The following is a 3,457-nucleotide window of genomic DNA, read 5'->3' on the forward strand; positions in this document are numbered from 1 at the left end:
CGCGGAACAGTTCGGTGACTCGCCGACTGCTCCTTTCTATCGCCGACTTGATTTTATCCTTCAGGGCTTGGTACACTGTAACATTAGGCGAGACCAAGGCTATTCGGCGACGTGTCCAATGGTTTAGGCAATCCTCAGGCCTTCTTTTCTTCGTTCTTTCAACTGCCTTGTTCTATTTTGGTCAATAGTGTCCATGATTTGTCCCTAAGTCCAAATACCTGAAATTCAAGGATTTACATCAATTATTGAGATAAAATATGTATTCGAGGAAACTAAATATATTAAAATAAGCCCTAAGTGAGTCCAAATCGTGGACTCATCAAGGCTACTCTCTCCTTTTTAACTCCCTATATAGTAGTCAAATTCGATGTTAGTCCAGAAACTCTCTCATAACCCTTCTTAGTCTCTACTGCAGTCGGTGACCCAGTTAAAGCTAGACGGGTATACAAAAATTGACCTGTCATAGTCTCTCAGAAAGTCACCTCAGCAGATCTAGTAGAGTTAGAAATGGTAGAGTTTGATATAATTTTAGGCATGGATTGGTTACATTCCTATTATGCCTTAGTCGATTGTAGAACTAGAATAGTTCATTTTTAATTTCCAGATGAACCAATCTTAGAATGATAGAGTAGTAGCTTAGCGCCTATGGGTCGATTTATTTCTTACCTTAAGGCCAGAAAGATGATCTATATGGGTTATCTCTATCATCTAGTTCAAGTTAAGGATTTAAGATGTAAAACCCTAACTTTTGAGTCAGTTCCTGTTGTAAATGAGTTACCAAAAGTGTTTCCAAAAGATCTTCCCAAAGTTCCTCTCGAAACGGAAATCAACTTGGGAATTGATCTCCTTCGAGATACCCAGCCTATATCTATTCCTCCTTATAAAACAGCTCCAACTGAGTTTAAGGAATTGAAAGACCAGTTGAAAAACCTTCTAGAAAAGGGCTTCATCATACCTAGTATTTTCCCATGGGGTTCACCAGTGCTGTTTGTGAAAAAGAAAGATGGTTCTCTCAGAATGCGCATTGACTATAGGCAGTTGAAAAAGGTCACAATCAAGGATAAGTATCCTATCCCAGGATTGATAACTTGTTTTACCAACTTTAGGGTGCTAGTCATTTCTCAATGTAACACCTCAGATCCGGTTATCATCATTGCAGAGTTAGAGATAGTGACATCCCAAAAACAGCCTTCAGAACTCGGTATGGTCAATATGAATTTGTAGTTATGTCATTTGTTCTAACCTATGCTCCCACGACTTTCATGGATTTGATAAATAGAGTGTTCAAGCTGTATTTGGACTTGTTTGTTATCATCATTATTGATGATATCCTCATTTACTCTAGAATGAGGAATAACATGTGAAGCATTTGAGGGTTGAGCTGCAAACTCCTCTCATAAGAATCTTATTTTCATCAATATACACTTGATCGGCGAGTTCAGTCACACCTATAGGTTCGCTACTTCAAAGGCATCACCTCACTTAGATGGTCGGGGTTGGAGATTCTTCGACCTCTAGCCATGACGCTCCTCTCTTACCTTGGGCTTCAGTAGGTTTCCTATGCTAGTGAATCACCTTTTCTATTTTATTCCGGAATTATTCACTATGTGGATAAAATATCTATATGTACATATATTATAAACAAAAGTATATATGCATTAAGTACTTGCAGTAGATACATAGTGTCTAGTGGCTCATTGTTGAATAATAAAATGGATTTACCTAGGAAGTCTAGGAGAAAATGGAGTAGATCCTAAAGAGATACCACTCCTTCATGAATTTATCTTGAATCGAGATCTTTTGGCTCAACTTTATCCCAGTTTTGCCGAGGGGTTGTGATGGGCCCCTTTAGAAGATAAGGGGCGGCTTTCTTGTGGTAGTAATTGCGAACATCTCTCCTCTTCTCTTAGCGTGCACAGTTTGCTTACACGCCGCCTTAGGCACATCTCTCTTTCTTAGTTTCACGCTGGACTAATGATAATGAATGAAAGTCAGTCTTTTAGTTTGATTCTACTATGTTTTTTGCACTTGACTGGGTGGACAGTTGACCGGAAGATAACTTCGAGTCGCCCGGCCAGCAGGCGGGCGGCGTGCTTATCTTGTGTGACAACACTACAAAACCTAAACAATTTTATGTTAATTAGTGTAGTTAATAATGTTATTCTGTACTAGTACTAGATATATTTATCACCTTTCCAGGTTCCCCATCCACGTTAATTAGAAAACAAAAAAAATGATTATTTAATAACATATTCTATTAAGTCAGTTATAGTAGTCTCAAAGATCACCTGTTATTTGCTAAGTTTAGAAAATGTGAGTTGTTTTTGCAATTTGTTGCTTTTCTTAGGCATATTGTGTCTAGCGAAGGGATCTGAGTTGATTCTCAGAAAATAGAAGAAGTGAAACAATGGACTAGACCTACCTCTCCTATAGATATCAGAACTTTCACACATCTAGCATTCCATACATGAAACATAGATATAATCATAACTCAAGTAAAACATTCATTCCTTGCATAAACTCATATGCTCATGTTAGAGGTCATGTAGATGAAGACTTCTCACAATAAGGCCATACACAATTCAACATACATAATGGCTTCCTTCTTGGAGCCTTAAGACCCTTCGTTTAGTCATTTTTGCTTTTTACCCTCAATCACTAGGAGTCATCTTGATATTACAAGCCTTACTCTCAATCCATGCCTCACATGATCACCAAGTATACCTAATTCTCAAGGTAATCTAACCACATGCCTCATTCTTGATCAATTATAGCCATATAGGAACATATAAACTCAATCCCAACACTACACAAACATGATCATTCATATATGTCATGATCAAGTCAATTCATGTCTAGAAGCTTTACCCCAAATCAATTCAAGTCTAGGTGATCTAATCTAAGGCATTACATAAAGAAGTTCATCAATCTTAGAAGGTCACCTCTAACCCTCAATTCGCCTCTTTCATGACATAACCCTAGAAATATCAATTCACCATAGAAATCTTAGGTTCATCAAATATACAAGTAGAATCATACTTTGATTATGAAATTACATCATAATTAACTCACATCAAATCAATTGGACCAACATGCAAAACCATCACATAATGTAAAGAAGAATCATAACTAGGGTTGGGGGTGTCTCATGGATTCTTGAAGGAGTTGAGTTAAAATCATATAAAATCAATCATACATTCATAAAAAAACATAATTCAACCTTTAAAAGTAACTTTAAAATGAATCCATGGAGTTGAGTTGAAACCCTAGCTAATTGGGTTTTCTAGATTTGAGTTGAAAGCTTTTGAAAGGGCTCCTTGGGTGATATCTTCATAAGGATAAACAACTCCCATACCTTAGGTGTAGAATCCTTCCAAATTTGTATTGAAAATCATCTTCCTTCAAGCTTTACTTGGTCTCTTTCTTTGTTCTTTGATGGAAGTTCTAGAGAGAAAAT

The sequence above is a fragment of the Solanum stenotomum genome, chromosome 4 (assembly GCF_019186545.1).
Source record: "Solanum stenotomum isolate F172 chromosome 4, ASM1918654v1, whole genome shotgun sequence".
NCBI lineage: Eukaryota > Viridiplantae > Streptophyta > Magnoliopsida > Solanales > Solanaceae > Solanum > Solanum stenotomum.